Raw genomic sequence first — 18,719 nt, 5'->3', positions numbered from 1 at the left:
CAAAAGGAGTACAAAGGTCTTAAGGTGAGAAAGAGCTTTGCCAATATGTACAAGATAATGCAGGAGCCAGATCACGAAGGACTTTGTAAACCAGAGTAAGGGTTTTAGCTTTTTTCTTTAAGATTTTATTTTATTTTATTATTTTTTTAACGAGCTTTAATTCACCTTTTTTTTTAATGTTTATTTATTTTTGAGAGAGAGAGCATGTACGAGTACAAGCAGGGGTGGGCCAGACAGAGAGGGAGACATAGAATCCGAAGCAGGCTCCAGGCTCTGAGCTGTCAGCACAGAGCCTGACGCGGGGCTCAAACCCACAAACTGCGAGATCATGACCTGAGCCAAAGTCAGATGCCTACCAACTGAGCAACTCAGGTGCCCCTCACTGCATTTGTCTAGTATAGAACTATGTGGTGGCCATAGCTGGAGCCTGGGTCCTCCACACACAGACTCTGGTATGGGTCTTTACAAGATGGTCATTGAATTCCTGATAGGGAGACTTGAAGAACACAGTTTCTTTCCAGAGGCCAGGGGTGAGATAGCTGTAGGTCTTGGACATGCCATCAAAAGAGGCCTTGGCTGGAAAAGGGAAAACAGCAGGAGGGGGGTGGTGGATTCATCTGACACAGCGCTCCTGATGCATATAGAAGCTGTTGTAATCCTAGAAACAGAGGCCACTCGGGCTGGTCTGAAGTGCATTAGGAGGGCCTGCCTCTCTCTCTGAAAATACACCAACCACACACTGAGTATGATGAAGTGGAGTCGAGAGAGGTAAGATTTTATTTATTTTTTTTTTAATTTTTTTTTTCAACATTTATTTATTTTTGGGACAGAGAGAGACAGAGCATGAATGGGGGAGGGGCAGAGAGAGAGGGAGACACAGAATCGGAAACAGGCTCCAGGCTCTGAGCCATCAGCCCAGAGCCTGACGCGGGGCTCGAACTCACGGACCGCGAGATCGTGACCTGGCTGAAGTCGGACGCTTAACCGACTGCGCCACCCAGGCGCCCCATATTTTTAAGTGATCTCTACACCCAACATGGGTCTTGAACTTACAACCCCGGGATCAAGAGTCGCACACATGCTCTACCGACTGAGGCAGCCAGGTGCCTCAGGATGTTAGCTTTCCATCTAAATGCAACTGGGCAGCCAATAGAGGGTTTCAAGAAAGGGAGGAACTATATTTAATTTACATTTATAAAAGACCATTCTGGGGGCGCCTGGGTGGCGCAGTCGGTTAAGCGTCCGACTTCAGCCAGGTCACGATCTCGCGGTCCGCGAGTTCGAGCCCCGCGTCAGGCTCTGGGCTGATGGCTCAGAGCCTGGAGCCTGTTTCCGATTCTGTGTCTCCCTCTCTCTCTGCCCCTCCCCCGTTCATGCTCTGTCTCTCTCTGTCCCAAAAATAAATAAACGTTGAAAAAAAAAAAACAAACAAACAAACAAAAAAAGACCATTCTGGCATCTGAGTAGATGATGAATTTATAGATGTCTATGAGAGGACATAAGGAGACCCCTGAGAACAGTGTCAGAGTATCCCATGAGAGACAATGGTAGCTAAAACAAGGGTGGGAGCAGGGCACACAGTGCAAAGAGGTCAAGCTGGGGTTAGTTTAAGTGGAATTAACAGGAATTACTGGCGGATAGCATGTAGAGTTAATGAAAAGAGGAATCAAGGATGATCACTGGATTTTTAAAGAAACTGAGTAGATAGCGGTACCATAACTTGGATTTAGGAAGACAGAGGAGGAACAGCATTTTGGGGGGGAAATTAGAGATGCCTATGAGCTATCCTAGAAGAGAAGTCAAGAAGGCATTTGCATGCACAAGGCAAGAGAGAGTTCACAGGAGAGATCAAGCAAGGCAGGAAGTTGGAATTGTGTCACTGACATGCAGATGATGTATAGAGCCGTGGGACTGAATGAGCTCACCTAGGCCTAGTGGGTTCTGCACTGATCCCTGGACACTCCACTTTTAGGAATATATGTATCTTTTGAAACTGCTTTTTTGATTCACACACCATACAATTCAGTGGGTCTTATTATATTCATGGAGTTATGTAACCATCACCACAATCTAATTTTAGAACATTCTTGCTTCCCTAAAAGAAACCCCATCCATGTTACGATTCACTCTTCATTTTCCGTCCACTTCACTTCCTAGCCCCCACCCTGGCCAGCCATAAATCTGTCTTCTGTCTGTAGATTCACCTATCCTGGACATTTCATATAAGTGGAATCATACAATATATTACATAGTTCTTGTGACTGGCTTTGTTCACTTAACATGGTGTTTTCAAGGTTCATCCGTGTTGTATCACAATTTCATTTCTTTGTAAGTCTGAATAACAGTCTATCATATAGATATACCACATGTTGTTTATCCGCTTGTCAATTGATGGGCATTTGGGTAGTTCCTACTTTTTGGCTCTTATGAGTAATGTTGCTAGGAACATTTGCATATAAGTTTTTGTGTGGGTGTATTTTTTCATTTCTTTTGGATAATGTTCCCCCAAAACTCCTATTTTGAAGCCTCAACCTCCATTATTTTGTATTTGGAGATAGGGTCTTTATGAAAGTAATTAACTTGAATGAGGTCATAAGGGTGGGGACCTGATCCAACAGGATTAGTGTCCTTATAAGAAGAGACAGAGAGAACTATTTTTTCTCTTTATGTCATGTGAGGACACAGTGAGAAGACAGCCATCTGCAAGCCAGGAGAGAAGTTCTCACCAGGAATCAAACTGGCTGGCACCTTAACCTTGGACTTGAGCCTTCAGAACTGTGAGAAAATAAACTTCTGTTGTTTAAGCCACTCAGTTTGTGGTATTTTGTTATAGCAGCTCAAGCCAACAGTAACAGGTAAATCCTAGAAGTGGCATTGCTAACTCATATTTTGACCTTGTTTTACATTTTGAGAAGGGACTATATGCTTAAGATATACTCCCTCAGATGTACAAAATGTATACAAAAGTATATATATATATATTTATCTGAGGGAGTATATCTTAAGCATATAGTCTTAAGCATATATATATTTTAATGTTTTTCTTTAGTTTTGAGAGAGAGAGACGGAGTACAAGCAGGGGAGGGGCAGAGAGAGAAGGGAGGCACACAATCCAAAGCAGGCTCCAGGCTCCAAGCTGTCACCACAGAGCCCGATGCAGGGCTTGAACCCATGAACTGTGATATCATGACCTGAGCCAAAGTCGGTCACTTAACCAACTGAGCCACCTAGGCGCCCCTATAAAAGTATATTTATTGCAGCAGCATTTATAATAGAAAAAAGTTGATTAAATCACATTCTGTGATTGAGTGGAGCAAAACTATATATTACAAGGACATATAGATGTAGATATAGATATTTACAGATACAGATATTAACAAAATACTTTTTTTGAGATACTTGTGTTCTTCCACCTCTATTTTTTCCATCCTTACTTCCAAAAAGGTACCCATGCCATTTTGCGCTTTTTCACCTCTGGGAAGTATTATGATTCTAGGACTAAAAGAAATTTCTTGCAAGATACTTCCTTTTCTGAATTAATTTTCCTGAAACCTGAGCCTATTGATGAGGTCAGTCTAGGTGTCTGGGAAGAAGGGTACAGAAAAAAGGAGCAGTGACTTTCAGGGCAAAGAGAAAAGAAGAGAGGAGAGATTCTGGGAAGGGAGCGAAAACCATAAATTCCCATGATTGTGGGTAACGTTCCTGGGGATGAGCAAGACTCTAGAGAGGATGGACCAGACAGTAACATCCCCAATCCCTTCTGCATGAATTTTTTGAGGACACATTCAATCCACTACCCCAAGGGAAATGCAAAAAAAAATATCCATGCAAAACCTCGTACACAAATGTTCATAGCAACATTCCCATGGCAAGGAAGCAGAAACACGTCAGACTTTGAAGGATCTTTGTCAGCTTTAACAATAAAGCTGTCAACAGTGTCTATGAAGCTTGGAGATGAGACGCCTTCAGGCGCTTCTTAAATCTAAAAGCTGGGAAAGTGGCCCCAAGTCTGCCTGAGATGAATTTTTCTGCTAGTGTTCATTCTTTTTTTCAATTTGGGAGAATGCTACAAGGAAAGTAAAAGAAATAAAAAGGCTAAAAATATCGAAATAACATTGAGAATGGAAGGGCTCTGTTAGGTGCCTCAGTCAACTTCGGCTCAGGTCATGATCTCACGGCTGCTTGTGAGTTCGAGCCCTACATCGGGCTCTGTGCTGACAGCTCAGAGCCTGGAGCCTGCTTTGGATTCTGTGTCTCCTTCTCTCTCTGCCCCTCCCCCACTTGCACTTTCTCTCTCTCTCTCTCTCTCTCTCTCTCTCTTTCTCAAAAATAAACATTAAAAAAAATTTTTTTTTTAATTTTTTTTTCAACGCTTATTTATTTTTTGGGACAGAGAGAGACAGAGCATGAACGGGGGAGGGGCAGAGAGAGAGGGAGACACAGAATCGGAAACAGGCTCCAGGCTCTGAGCCATCAGCCCAGAGCCCGATGCGGGGCTCGAACTCACGGACCGCAAGATCGTGACCTGGCTGAAGTAGGACGCTTAACCGACTGCGCCACCCAGGCGCCCCCCAAAAAAATTTTTTTTTAAAGGAAGTGCTCTGTTAGTGGATGAGAGATTCCAGAATACACACAGCAGATTACTGACTGATGAAAGCCATGCAGATAAAGCCATAGCTAAATATATGCAGAGATGCAGAGAAGTGGTTGTGGCTGACACAGGATCCAACAGGCTCAGTAAAGCCATATGCAGAATAATGCCCCCACCAAAGATGTCCATGTCCTCATCCCCAGAACTGTAAATATGGTAGGTATACGGCAAAGGGCACGAAGGCTGCAGACGAAATTAAGTTGCTAATCAGATGACCCTAAAACAGGGAGGTTATCCTGAATTGTCCAGGTGGAACAATGTAATTTCAAGAATTTTTCTAAGTGGAAGAAGGAGGCAGAAGGAGAGAGTCAAAGAAAATGTGAGACTACAAACAAAGTCAGCGTGATGTGGAACGGACTCAACCCACCATTTCTGACTGTGTAGATGGAGGAAGGGGACCATGAGCCATGGAATACAGGTGGCCCCTAGAAACCAGAAAAGGCAAGGAAACAGATTCTTGCCTGGAGCCTCCAGATAGCAACACAGCCCTGCTGACACCTTGCTTTTAGCCCAGTGAGAAGTGCTGTACTTCTTCAGACCTGTAAGATAATAAATATATGTTGTTTTAAGCCACTAAGATTGTGACAATCTGTTAGAGCAGCAATAGGAAACTAACTGGAACAGTGCTATACTTGTCAACACAGAGGTTTGAAGGGATAAATATGGATGAAAACAGAAATTAATTGATGGTCTGTAAACAAAAGGATGTACACCTCCCCACCACCACCACTACCTCCTTCTTGTGCCCAGCAGGGAAACTAAATCATCATTGCCAGGTATATGTCCTTAAGCAAAAGAGGAAGACATCTTCTCTAGAGAACTAGAAGTCAGCTTCCGGGATGAATTTGGGCAACTGGCAGCGGTGCTGGTGTCAAAGAGCCACACTCTTCTACTGGGCATTTGAGAGCCTTCCGGAAGTTTGATGGCTGTTCCCTTCCCATTCACATGACAATGAGACTTACCATCAGGCAGCCCTGCTCACAGGAGCTGAGCTCCCACTTGCTCCCATTTAGCGTTTCTACTGCCTCGTTCTGTAATATAAATGGACAGCTGGAAACTCCCACATTTATGGAGTACCTGCTGTATAACAGAGAAAACCGAGGTTAAAAAAGAAGCAACAACAAAACAAGAAAATATAGAAAAATTTAATTTAGACGGGACAGGAATAATTAAGGGAACACAGAAAACCTTAAAATAAGACAAACCATAACCTTAAATAGTATCATTGGAGAGATTTGAGAAGATATCGAATTGAATCTATGCCTGATGTTGTTTACCTAGCCAGAAATCATTTCCTTGCTTTTTTCTTGTGGTAAGAACCTTGATACTTTCTCCCTGTTTCATGGCCATGTGCTTCCAGGGAGGCAGAATTCTCTCTTCCTCTGAGGCGGTCAGACTTTTTTCTCTAAAGGCCTTCAAGTGATGGGATGAGGCCCACCCACATGATGGAAGGCAATCCGGTTTGCCCAAAGTGTACTGATTCAACTGTTTATGTCATCTAAAACACTCCTTCACAGCAATATCTAGACGAGTGTTTGACCAAATATCTGGGTGTAGACTCAACTTTCATGCTGTCTACTTAGACACTAATGAAATCAAATATATCTCCTGGTATGTAGTGGGTTTACCTGACCTTGATCTTCTATCAAGTTACCCCATAACTCCAAATGATTTCTGTATTAAAATAGTTGTCAGCCTTCCAATAACACAAATCAGGAAAGTAGATGTAGACACAGAGAGAGTAGGTAGCACAAGAAGAACGATAGGCAAAGATAGATAATCACGGAGGGAGCAAAGCAGTAAGGAACTCCTTTACTCTACGGAAGGAAGAAGAGACTAAAAGAATTCTTTGGAGTTCTTTGGGCACTTGGGTGGCTGACTGGGTTAAGTCTCGGGCTTAGGTCATGATCTCACGGTTCGAGTTTGAGCCCCACTGTGGGCTCTGTACTGACATCACAGAGCCTGCTTCAGATCCTCTATCTACTCCCCCCCCCCACCCCCCGCACTCCCCTGCTTGCATGTTCTCTTTCTCTGTCTCTCTCAGAGATAAATAAACCTTAAAAACAAAATAAAAGTGTCCTCCAACTTTCATGAGTCTAAGAACCTTGTTCACAATAGTGATAAGGTTCATTCAAAAGCAAGCCTATAGTCTAACAAAGGTTTATTTAGTTGCTGAAACAAGTAAGACCACACACACACCAGAGGGGCAGGATGTCTAACTTAAAAAACAAAACAAAACAAAAAAGGCAGAGGCAGGGGAAGAGACTGTGATAGCATAGGATTGGGTGCAGTATAGGTAAGAATTAAGCAGGCTCTGGTCTGGGCTATGAAGCAGACTCTAAGGTCTGGAACTCTTGAAAACTACAAAGTTAAAATAAACGTGGAATGTTGTATCTGAAAACCCCGTATTTGAAGCTCTATACCTGGACTGGAAAAGTGCCAAAATGATCCACATGGCTCAGCTCTGCCAGGCAGGAGAGGGATGTTCCATTCTCACTGATAGGATTTCAGACAACAAACTTCTGAGAGTTCTGTTTTAGGGAGCAAGGTTTTTCATCCCATGTCCTTTCATTAATCAACAAAAGCAGTTGTTTACAGATTCTACAATGGATACCTCTCTATGTACTGAAATTCTTCTCAACTTTAACAGTCAGCATGAATGCTACCTCCCTTAGTTGTTATTCCATTTCCCCTTGTGCGGGGGGGGGGGGGGGGGATAAAGGCTTCTTATTTTCAACCAATGATACCAACACCACAGCTATGTGTGCTGTAATCATGTACCAGACCCCATTGCTCAATGTTTATTTGTGTCATCTCATTTGATCCTCATAACAAACCACTGAGCTAATTACATAGAAACCTGACGCTTAGAAATTAACAAACCTATGGAATTTGCTTTTTCTATGATTGTACTTACTTTCATTCTGCCTATTTTACCTGGTTGATTATTATTATTATCCTCTTAGTTTTTGAGGCATCAACACTATCTTCTTATCTGTGACCACACGCCTCCGACTTGGTAGACTCTCAATAAACAAGGAAGTGAATCACAAGTAGGCTGGAACATGTACGTTCATTGGGTTGTTCCGTCCTGAGTTTAGAGGAATCACCCGGGCAGCAGAGGGGCGGGGAGCTTGCCCACGTTTGGGTGGGTGGACCAAACCTCCGACTCCGAAGCCCCTTGCTCGCTATAGCCACGCCTAAGCTCCAGCTGCCACCGCCCACCCAGCGGAGGTGGGACTTCCTGTCTCCCTAAGGAAGCACTTCCGGCCAGGACCGGAAGCTCCGCTGCTGCGTGGCGCGTGCGAGGGTCGGTGTCCGGACCCCCCGGGTTCTCTGCCGGCAGGTGAGCTTCGGAGGGGCTGAGGGGCTGCGGGAGCCAAGCGTTCGTGGCCGGCCAGTGGCCGGTGCGTCACCCTGCAATGCTTCGGTCCTTTAGTCCTTTCCTAGAAACTTCTTAGGTGGTCAAGAGTCGGGCGTTGCCTGCTCCCTGCCGCCTCTACCAGACCCAGACGCGCCGGCTGTAGGGAGTCCGGGCCGGCGAGCGGGAGAGGAAGCCGCACTGGCAGCGCCGTCCATCCCTTTACCGGGAAGCCTTGCTGGCGGGTCACTTTGGACGAGGTGAAATAGCTCAGGTTAGAGAAACAGCCCTGAAGTTCCGAATCATTTAACATTTGTGGAGGAGGAGGAATAACGTGTGGTAGGTGGAGAACATTTAACATTTTGAAATAGTGTTTACCACCAACTGCGGACTGTTCCGAGTTGTGGGTGGGTGCACAGGAGGGTGCGACATTCCTGTCCCCAAAGAAACAACAGTCTCGTTGGAAGACAGGGTTCACAAATGCCAGACTGTTAAGGTAGAGACGGGGGAGATAAAGATTCAGGGAGCAGACTTGTTTGACATTAACCTAGCCAAGGCCGCTGTCATTTGATATTTGTCTCAGCATCGTTTTAGTTTTAACCTTTCTGTATGCTTTTATAAACAGCTATCGCTGGGGATTTTTAAAAATCCACGGCAACAGTCTCTGCCTTTTGACAGGCAGGTTTTTGTACTTATTCATTGTCATTACTGAGACCTTTGTTCAGGCCCAAACTTTTGGAGCCATCCATGACTCATCTCTTTCACACACCACACCTACGATCTACCAGCAGATTGTATGGGCTTCACCTTCAGAATCTGTCCGGGACTCCCAGTCCCTTCTCACCCAGACTACTGCATAGCCACCTAACTAATCTGCTTTTTCTTCTTTCAGTCTTTTTTCATTACAGCATCTAGAGTGATCCTCCTAAAAAAAAAAAAAAAAAAAAAATCAAATCTTTGCCCTCCTCTCAAGAAATCCTCCATGGACTACTGGGGTGCCTGGGTGGCTCAATTCGTTAAGCCTCCAACTCTTGATCTCAGCTCAGGTGTTGATTTCAGAGTGGTGGGTTCAGGCTCCCCACTGGGTGTGAGGGCTACTTAAAAAAGAAACAGAAAAAGAAAAAAAAAAAAATCGTCCAAAGAATGCCCATTTCATTCAAGAGTAAAAGCCAAAGCTGGTAGAGTGACCCCCCCAGGGTCCTGTATGATCCCCTCCTGTTTTACCTCTGATCTCTCTCGCTACTTCTCAAGCCTCCTCAAGCACATCCCAACCTCAGGATGTTTGCACTTGGGGTTCTTTTGCCTGGAAGTCTCTCCAGTCCCTCCGTCTGTCTATATGGTTCCGACCCTTACCTCCCTTCTAGTTTTTGGAATTTTACCTTGTCAGTGAGGTCTTCTCTGACATATCCTTCCCTTACATCTCCATTGCCCTCTTTGTCGTTGTGCTTCCCATTCATTATATGACATGCCATGTGGTTTATTCTTTTATCTGGCTTACTATGTTCCCCCCACTAGAATAGAAGCTTCATGAGGGCAGATATTTTTGTTCTGTTTACTGCTGTATTCCTAGTGCCTAAAACAGTATCTGGCTTTCAATAGGCTTCCCATAATATAACAGTTGAATGAATGGATTTGGACCTTTTCTACCATTTTATACTTTGTACTTTCTTTGCTTTTTTTCTCTTCCTTTCTTGACTTTTTTTGGATTAAGATTGGATTTTGTTTTGTTTTCTCTCTCCATATTTTCTACTTCTTTGGAAGATATATTACTCTGTCTTTATACCAGTTAACCTTTTTTTTTTATTTTAAGGAAGAATTATTTTTTATTTATTTTATTTATTATTTTTTAATGTTCATTTACTTTTGAGAGAGACAGAGCATGAACAGGGGAGGGGCAGAGAGAGAGGGAGACACAGAATCCAAAGCAGGCCCCAGGCTCTGAGCTGTAGGCACAGAGCCCAATGCCGGGCTTGTGTCTCAGACCTTGAGATCATGACCTGAGCCGAAGTCGGATGCTTAACTGACTGAGCCACCCAGGTGCCCTGGTTAACCTTTTAAATTTAATTTTGAATTTCATTATGAATACTTAATTGAATGTAATTCAATCTTAATTGAAATTTTTTAATGTTTATCTTTGAGAGAGTGTGAGCAGGGGAGGGGCAGAGAGAGGGAGACACAGAATCCGTAGCAGGCTCCAGGCTCCCAAGCTGTCAGCACAGAGCCCCACACGGGGCTTGAACTCACAGACTGGGGCTTGAACTCACAGGCTGTGAGATCATGACCTGAGCTGAAGTCAGATGCTTAACCGACTGAGCCACCCAGGCGTCCCAGTCTTAATTGAATCTCAACCCTGCAGAACAATATTGTTTTTACCTTTAAGTTATGGATTTAAACAGACTTCTTGGATCATCTCAATTCTTAATTATTTTTGTAAGATGTGAATGTTCAACAATAAAACTAGAGTTGTTACCATTTTCTGGTGGTTTTGTTTTTTTCTTTTTGATTTATTAAAGTCAGTTTATCATATACTTTAGTAGAATGTTTGTTGTATGCTTAGCACTTCAAAGTTTATTTTAAAAGTTTATGGTACTTTCCCTACCATACCCTTTTGTTGGGAAATATGCAACAATGCATTGTCTCTAATGGAGAGTACGTTAAAAAATAATAAGGTAGACATATTATTCAGTGTGAAATGAATATGACCCAGAAAGTAAGGAAGGTCTACCAGAAAGGAGAAACATTATAGGTTGCCAGTTATTAGGAGTGGCTGGGATGAATTTGTGGAGGAATGATTTGGGAAGATTTGCTGATTTTTGAAAGTGTGTACAGAAAGGGCACAAAGTTATTAATTTATTCTCTTTTATATAGTTTTGTCAGAAAAATTGTGGGTTTGGTGTAGATGTAAGTCATTGATGTTTTAGAGAGGAGATGTGCCTCTTTCAGAGAGAACATGTGCCTCCTATAGCCTCTTAGGAAATGCTTAAAACTTTTTGGAGGACGTACTTAAAATTACATGAGACAGTTCAGTATGTGAAGACAAAGGAACTACCGTGAGGACAGAGTACAACTTGGAGACAGGCTTTGACATGAGGCATAAAAGGACAGCAAGACATGCTGAGTGAAATAAGGCAGTCCCAAAAGACAAATAGTGCTTGATTCCACTTAGGTACCTAGAGGAGGCAAGTTCATGGAAATGGAAGGTAGGGGCTAGGGAGAGAGGGATGTGGGGAGTCCTTCAGTGGGTATAGAGTTTCAGTTTTGCTAGATAGAAAAGTTTCGGTGATTGGTTGCACAACAGTGTTAGCATATCTAATGCCTCTGAACCATACACTTTAAAGCGGCTCAGGTCACGATCTCACAGTGGATGAGTTCCAGCCCCTTGGGCTCTGCGCTGACTGTGCGGTGCCCGCTTGGGATTCTCTCTCCCGTTCTCTGTGCCCCTCTCCTGCTGGCTCACTCTCAAAATAAACTTAAAACACAATGGTTACGGTGATAAATTTTATGTTACGTGTATTTTACCACAACTAAAAAACCTTTTTTTAAAAAGGACATCGGAAGGATCCTGCGCTCCCCTCCCCACCTTCACCCCCCCTCCCCCCCCTGCCCGCCTCTGATGCTGGTGGCACCTCAGAGCTCAGGGCAACCTGTTTCCTTGGGGCTCTGGGGACGTGAGCAGTCCGGTGCCCCAGCGCCTGAGTGCCTGTTGAAGGTGACAGTGATGCGGAGATCTAAAAGAAAGATAGTTTCCAACCGGGGTGGATATTAAGATATTGAAAAAGAGGTCGATAATGATAGTGGAGAATCACAGGGCCAGACTCTGGTGTTCTCAGCTCTGCAGGGGACTCATTCTCACAGTAACGGTTTGTTGAGAAAGAGTGGGGTGGTGAAGCTTTATGTCCAAAACAATTCATTTTCTGTGGACTGTGAGTCATTGGTTGGAGCCCTTCGAGAACTGCCTGTCTCACTCCACCTCCATGTTGCTGCTGAATCAGTCCAGGCCACCTTTCCTGTGGAGCTTCCTCAGGTGAAACCAAAGAGAGATGATGAAACCAAGGGACTGGGGAGGCACTTAAAAGGGCCCTTGGGGCCTGGAGGAAAGGGATCTGTCTCTGAGCTGAAATCTGCTGCTGGCTGCCCCAGGCACCTGGGGAAGGGTAGCCCAAGCCTGGATCCTTGTAGGGTTCTTAGGAACCCGCTGCCCCACTGCAGTCAGCCGCACACCACTCGGAGGAAGAAGTAGATCTGCCGTTTAGTTTAGACGTGCCTGTAAAAGAGAGAACATCTTAGCAGACCAGACACCTCGGGACCGAAAATCTGAGACAGATGGGGAGGTGGTCCAAGAAGAAGGTCCTGCAGAACCACCTGCAGTGGAAGAAAACGTGGAGTCTGAGCAACCAGGTACATCAAAACCTGTTACTGAGGAAGAGCTGAACGACTGGTTGGGCCCCGTGATTTCCTAACATTAAAAAAAAAAAAGCAAAAAGAAAAATGAAAAAAAGTCCCTGGAGCAGATTTTGGTTGCCTTGTCAGCAAGGGCAGGCTCAAGGCTGTCCTTCCGGAACAGCTGATTTACAAGCATGCCTCAAGCCCGTGTGTGCCGTCACGCTTGCCCCAATAAACGGCCTACCTCTATGTCCCGCGACCTCTGAAACCATACATTTAAGAGGCTCCTTGCATTTGTTCTCTGGCTTAAATCTAATAGAGTCCTTGAGGGCAGCGGACGTTACGGCTCTTGTTTCCAGCCCCCTTCCTTTCGATGTTTGCAGCCTAGCAGGTGCTGCTGACAGAATGGGAGCAGACAACAAGGCATGCGTTTAGCCAAAATAAAGGAATGCTGGTCTACGGGGGGGGGGGGGGGGGGGGGAGACAGCAGGTGGGTTTGTTTAAAATTGTGCTAAATAGCAGGGTGCCTGGCTGGCTCAGTCGGTAGAGCATATGACTCCTGATCTTGGGGTGGCGAGTTTGAGCCCCTTGTTGGGGGTAGGGCTTATTAAAAAAATTGGGCTATGTACTTGGAAATTGTTACATTTTGGGTAGTAAGTTAAAAGCAGATGATATTTTTGCCCTTAAATGTTTAAAGGATTCTCAAGTTCTGTATCTAGTCTCAACATGAACCTCCAATCAAAGAAACCCTCTCACACTTCCCTACCTAGAAAGTTCATTTTCCTTACTCTCTGCTGTCCATTCCTGACAGCTTCATCAGGGCGTGGTTTCCACAGGGAGCCTTCCCTCCCTCTTAACCCACATGGTTCTCTTCCATCACTGAATTTGGTCCTTGCACTTTGAATTTTAGGTCTTAGTTTTTTGCTGTTGGTTATCTCTCCCAGTTAGACTATAAGTTCCTTTTAAGAGCATGTCTTTCAACTCCTTGTGTTCTTTGTAACAGGTTAATAAGCGTAAGGACTCACAGCTTGTTAGTGTCTGAGCCAAGATCACTACTTGGAGCTCCAAAATCTCAGTTAGGTGTGGCTGCCATTGATGTTGAGTTTTCTACTCGATAGGTGTCAGTGTGTGAACGATCTTCAGACCTCACACCGATTATTTTGGTACAATTTTGAATAAACACAGGGAAAGATTGAGGGACATATATTTGGAAAGGTAATGGAAGTCATACTGAAAAATCTTTTTTCTAATATTCATTCGCAAAGTGCCGGTATTTTTACCTCTTCTTTTGTGCATCAGATATCTTTTTGGATCTCTTGGTGGTTTAAGAAGGTGGGAAATGAGATAGAATCCATACCTGTGAGTGGTGTGGGCCTACTGCAATTAAACTTCCCCATGTCAGGTACTGTTATTTGTAGTATATTTCTTTGAATTCATGGAGTGTTTTCTCCTTATCTAAATATAGAATCTAGGGGTGCCTGGTGGCTCAGTTGGTTGGGCGTCCGACTTCAGCTCAGGTCATGATCTCGCGATTCGAGGGTTTGAGCCCTGTGTCCGCCTCTGTGCTGACAGCTCAGAGCCTGGGACCTGCTTTCGATTCTGTGTGTCCCTCTCTCTCTCTCTCTGTGCCCCTCTCCTGTTCATGCCCTGTCTCTCTCAAAAATAAACATTAAAAAAAAATTTTAAATATAGAATCTAATTTATGATGTTAAGGGTCTTAGTGATTAAGAGATGTTAATGGCTAACATTTATTTATTATTATTTTTTTAACTGCTTTATTTATTTTTGAGAGAGAGACCAAGTGCAAGTGGGTGGGGAGGATGAGGGCAGAGAGAAAAGGAGACACAGAATCCAAAGCAGGCACCAGGCTCTGAGCTGTCAGCACAGAGCCCGACATGGAGCTTGAACCCTTGAACTGTGAGATCATGACCCTAGCCGAAGTCGGATGATGCTCAATTGACTGTGCCACCCAGGTGCCCCAGTAAATTATTTATTTTTAAAGTTTATTTATTTTGAGAGGGAGAGTGCAAGCAGGGGAGGGGCAAAGAGAAGGAGGGACAGAATCCTAAGCAGGTTCTGTGCCATCAGTGCAGAGCCCAATGTGAGGCTCGAACTCAAGAACTATCAGATTGTGACCTGAGCCGAGATTAAGAGTTGGATGCCTAACTGACTGAGGCACCCAGGTGCCCCAATGGCTAACGTTTATCAACTGTTGATGGTGAGCACTTCTACGCATAAAAACTCATTTAATTCTCACAACAGTCCTGTGAAGTAGGTCCTCCTAGTATACATTTTACAGATGAGGAAACTGAGACACACAGAGGTTCAATTATCCAGTTTCCCATAGGTAACATGTAGTGGATGAGGTCGAATTTCTTTCCAGCAGACTGACTGCATGTAATGTTCGTATTACATTAAATAGGAACACATATGATCTTAATTCTTGTGTATTTTTTCAGAATTCTTACAGTTTCAGGAGAAAGGGACTCAGCTCAAACTGATGTAAGTGAAAGAAAATTTACTGTTTCATTTGGGCTGATGAAAGGCTTCACGCATAGTTGGGTCAACTCCACTTTCCCTTGTGGCCTTATTTTCACACAGATTTTTTCCATATAGTATCAGAAGTACCTCTCAGCTCTTCTAGCGTTTTTTGGTTTTGTTTTGTTTTTGAGAGAGAGGGCACAAGTGAGCGAGGGGCAGAGAGAGAGAGAGAGGGAGAGAGAGAGAAGCAGGGCTCACCTGATGTGGGGACTTGAACTCATGAACTGTGAGATCATGATCTGAGCTGAAATCAGATGCTTAACCAACTGAGCCACCCAGGTGCCCTCAGTTATTCCAGGTTTAAGTGGTCCTTTTGTTTTAGGTCTTGGGAAAGAGAGAGATGGATCCTCTCTTCAAGAGCCCATGTCATTTTCTAAAAGGTTGGCTCTGCTTGGGTTAGGGTCTTCACGTATGGACCAGTTGCTATATGCAAGGAAATAGAGGTGAGGAGTCACTATACTGGCCATCCTGGGCCATGTGTCCACTCCTGTGGTGGGTGAGTGACAGCCCACCAGGCAGAGAAAATACACTTCCCACAAGGGGAAGATGCTGGGCTAAAAATGGCAGAAAACAGGTGAGAACCATTTTGATGGTATAGATGGAACTCTTCAGATGCCTTTCCCAGGTTAAGATTCTTCCACTCTTAGAAAATAACACAGTTGGGGGCACCTGGGTGGCTCAGTCAATTGTGCATCCAACTCTTGATCTCAGCTAATTTCTTTTTTTAATTAATTTTTTTTTTTTATTTTTAACAACAACAAACACACGGTGTTAGCAACATGGATTCCAGAGACAAACTGAGGTGAAACGGAATGCAGAACAAACTAGTGGAACTGTTTCTTTCAGTCTGCGTTCCTGTCACCAGAGGATACCAGGGCCAAGATGCCACATGCCTTTTAGTATAAGGAAAAAGTCCCTTGACGTTTCTTCATCTATCACTGGAGAAGATGAATGAAGTGTACTGTAACAGCTCATTTCTTGATCTCAGGGTTGTGAGTTCAAGCCCCATGTTGGGCTCTATGCTGGGCGTGACGCCTGCATATATTAAGAAAAAAACACAAACCAGTGGTTTTTTAGAAGAATTAAAGAAATTGTCGGCAATTTAGAATGAATATTGTGAATAAGGAAAATGAAAGCGTTTTGTAAAGGGCTATGTAATTTAGTTTAAATAATTTACTTTGATGCCTGTCATGTCCTCAAATTTTCTTTGATTCTTTATCTAGGATAAAGACCCCTTTAGCAGTCTGATAAAGTCTGTGAGCTCCTTAGAATTTTTTTTTAAGATTTTATTTTTAGGTAATCTCTATACCTAGCGTGGGGGTCAACTCACAACCCTAAGATCAAGAGTTGCTGACAACACGCTACTGACTGAGCCAGCCAGACACCCCTAGAATGTTTTTTTTTAAGTGTTTCTTTATTTGAGGGGGGAGGGGCAGAGAAAGAGAGGAGAGAGAGAATCCCAAGGAGGCTCCACACTGTCAGCCTGGAGCCCGATGTGGGGTTCGATCTCACAAATCGTGAGATCATGACCAGAGCCGAAAGCAGGAGTCGGACACTTAACCGACTGAGCCACCCAGGTGCCCCAAAATGTTTTTAAATACAGAAAATACACAGAATTTCATATAAAGAACTTATAAAACTCAACACCCAAAAAACAAATAATCCAGTTAAGAAATGGGCAGAAGATATGAATAGACATTTTTCCGAAGAAGACATACAGATGGCTAACAGACACATGAAAAAAGGCTCAGCATTACCCATCATTGGGGAAATACAAATCAAAACTATAATGAGATACCACCTAACATCTGGCAGAACGGCTAAAATTAACAACATAGGAAACAACAGGTGTTGGCAAGGATGCAGAGAAAGGAGAACACTCTCACTATTGATGGGAATACAAACTGGCGCAGCCACTGTAGAAAATAGTGTGGAGGTTCCTTAAAACGTTAAAAATAGAACTACTCTATGATCCGCAATTGCACCAAGAGGTATTTACCCAAAGGATACAAAAATGTACAAAAACACTGATTTGAAGGGATACATGCACCCTGATGTTTACAGCAGCATTATCAACAATAGCCAAATTATGTAAAGATCCCAAATGTTCATCAACTGATGAATGGATAAAAAAGATGTGGTATATGTATATAATGGAATATTATTCAGCCACAAAAAAGAATGAAATCCTGCCATTTGCAACCCTGTGGACAGGGCTAGAGGGTATAACACTGAGCGAAATAAATCCAAGAAAGACATACCATATGAGTTCGCTAGTGTGGAATTTAAGAAACAAAACAAACACAGGGAGAAGGAAAGAGGAAAACCAAGAAATAGACTTTAAAAAAATTTTTTTAATGTTTGTTTATTTTTGAGAGAGAGACAGACAGAGAGTGCACAGGGGAGGGGCAGAGAGAGGGAGACACAGAATCTGAAGCAGGCTCCAGGCTCCATGCTGTCAGCCCAGAGCCTGACACGGGGCTCTAACTCACGAACTGTGAGATAATGACCTGAACCGAAGTTGGACCCTTAACTGACTGAACCACCCAGGTGACCCAAAACAGACTGTTAGTTACAGGGAACAGACTGATGGTTACTCGAAGGGAGGTGGGTGGGGGATGGGTAAAATAGGTGAGGGAAATTAAGGAGGGCACTTGTTATGATGCACACTGGCTGTTGTATGGAAGTGCTGAATCACCAAATTCTACACTTGAAACTAATTTTACGCTGTATGTTAACTAACTGGAATTTAGTAAAATTGGAATAAACAAATAATAAAGCTTGGAAAAAAACATAGGCTTTTAGACGAGAATCCAGTTATGTGAAATAAAGTTATCAAAATACTTAAAAATTGTAATGTAATGTGTGTTCATTAATATTTTAAATGACAGAATCTAGCGGCAGGTCTAATAAATGTTGTAATTTTGAAATAGTGATGCATGTAAAATATATCTTGGGATATCTATACTAGCTGTAATGTGATAGATGTGGGATCACAGGTGCTGCTAATCAACTATTTTTTTTTTTTTGCCTATGTGCACAATTTTGGAAAATGCCGAATTTCAGTTAGAAGATACCTTGAGTCTATGGATTTAGGGTAAAAAACACCTCCCTTAGGCTCTGTCCAGGTAATCAGCCCAGTGGCCCAACTACCTGGAGTTGAGTGAGGTCTTACTCTATTCTTGTTAGTTACCCCTGATCCCAGTTACATGACCTATACTATATTTCTTTGGCCAAGCTTCCTAGATGCAGCCTTTGGGTTTCTGAGGAATATCCACCTGCATTGTCCCATTATGGTGCAGTCCCCACTTTTTGGGATAGTCATGTATGTTTTCTTGAATACCATCAAGGCCAGGTACTAACCTTGACCTACCTTTAGTCTGAGTTTCTGGTGGTCATGACTTAACCACTGAAGATATATTCCCTCTCATCTTTTATTCCTAATAAGCATAGATAATAACTCAGATGCTAGGCCATTTCTTTTCTTGTCTTCCCAGGTAATGATCAGCCTCATTCTAAAGTAGTCTGCCTCTCAGAGGAATTGAGAAAAATAGTTCCCAGTAGGAATTAAGAAAGTGTGATTGAGAGGAATGGATACTAACATTCTATAAAGAGGGAAAAATTGCTCCTGACACTATGGAAATTGGATGCTGTTGAGAAGAAAGAGTGTTATATATAACCAAAGTAATGGAGGAGACAGCCAAAAGATTTTAGGGAGAAATTGTAGCAAAAGCATAGTACCTGAACGTGTGGTCTCAAGTTGCCGTTCCAGGAGGATACCTG

General features: G+C 43.4%; 1 protein-coding gene, 1 long non-coding RNA gene, 1 other non-coding gene and 1 pseudogene across 4 annotated transcripts in view; 2 read left to right on the top strand and 2 right to left on the bottom strand.

Moving 5' to 3' along the window:
- Nucleotides 1–645: 645 nt before the first annotated feature.
- Nucleotides 646–769, bottom strand: LOC124518923 (small nucleolar RNA SNORA64/SNORA10 family). Its single transcript, XR_006963935.1, has one exon. It is a non-coding gene; the product is annotated as a small nucleolar RNA SNORA64/SNORA10 family (small nucleolar RNA).
- A 3,763-nt stretch (nt 770–4,532) lies between these two features.
- Nucleotides 4,533–7,824, bottom strand: LOC124518679 (uncharacterized). The gene is made up of 3 exons (XR_006963731.1): nt 7,075–7,824; nt 5,614–5,731; nt 4,533–5,190 (listed from the first exon to the last, which is right to left on the bottom strand). It is a non-coding gene; the product is annotated as an uncharacterized LOC124518679 (long non-coding RNA).
- A 102-nt stretch (nt 7,825–7,926) lies between these two features.
- TBCE (tubulin folding cofactor E) overlaps nt 7,927–18,719 on the top strand; it is a 92,316-nt gene continuing 81,523 nt past the window's right edge. For both annotated transcript variants that reach the window (XM_047088616.1, XM_047088617.1), the window contains exon 1: nt 7,927–7,997. The gene's annotated coding sequence lies outside the window, so the exon portion shown is untranslated. The remainder of the gene's footprint in view (nt 7,998–18,719) is intronic.
- On the top strand, nt 11,577–12,843 carry LOC124518624 (cell death regulator Aven-like; annotated as a pseudogene).

This window comes from Lynx rufus, unplaced genomic scaffold (genome assembly GCF_022079265.1).
Source record: "Lynx rufus isolate CCGP_SWC_20201006 ecotype Redwood Valley unplaced genomic scaffold, mLynRuf1.p SCAF_25, whole genome shotgun sequence".
In the NCBI taxonomy this organism is placed as follows: domain Eukaryota; kingdom Metazoa; phylum Chordata; class Mammalia; order Carnivora; family Felidae; genus Lynx; species Lynx rufus.
Note: the sequence above shows the minus strand (reverse complement) of the source record. Positions and strands in the feature narration are given on the sequence as shown.